Source organism: Triticum aestivum, chromosome 1B (genome assembly GCF_018294505.1).
Source record: "Triticum aestivum cultivar Chinese Spring chromosome 1B, IWGSC CS RefSeq v2.1, whole genome shotgun sequence".
NCBI lineage: Eukaryota > Viridiplantae > Streptophyta > Magnoliopsida > Poales > Poaceae > Triticum > Triticum aestivum.
This window is the reverse complement of record NC_057795.1, coordinates 413,504,011-413,504,375: the sequence shown is the minus strand read 5'-3', so window position 1 is coordinate 413,504,375 and position 365 is coordinate 413,504,011.

The following is a 365-nucleotide window of genomic DNA, read 5'->3' as shown; positions in this document are numbered from 1 at the left end:
CAAACATCTACTCATCTCATCATCATCATACTAAACCATGAGAGCCTCACTTTTTTGGAAGTAAATTTTCAAACCAGACATTTGCTCGAAGATGTGGTATAACAACAGTTTCAAGTTTCTCGCACTAGCAATATCATCTTGTATAAACAATATAGTGTCATCATTGTATTGCGGGATGGCTACCCCGTTATCAATCAAATGAGGAATCAAGCCTATATTCACCCATTCCAAGCAAGCCATGCCATTCTCTGCAAGCAGTTAGCTGCAATATTGAATAGAAAAAGAAAGAGAGGCTCATACTATCTTACACCTTTGAACCTGGCAATATTTCTCACCACCAAATCATTAACTTTAAACGGAGTGCC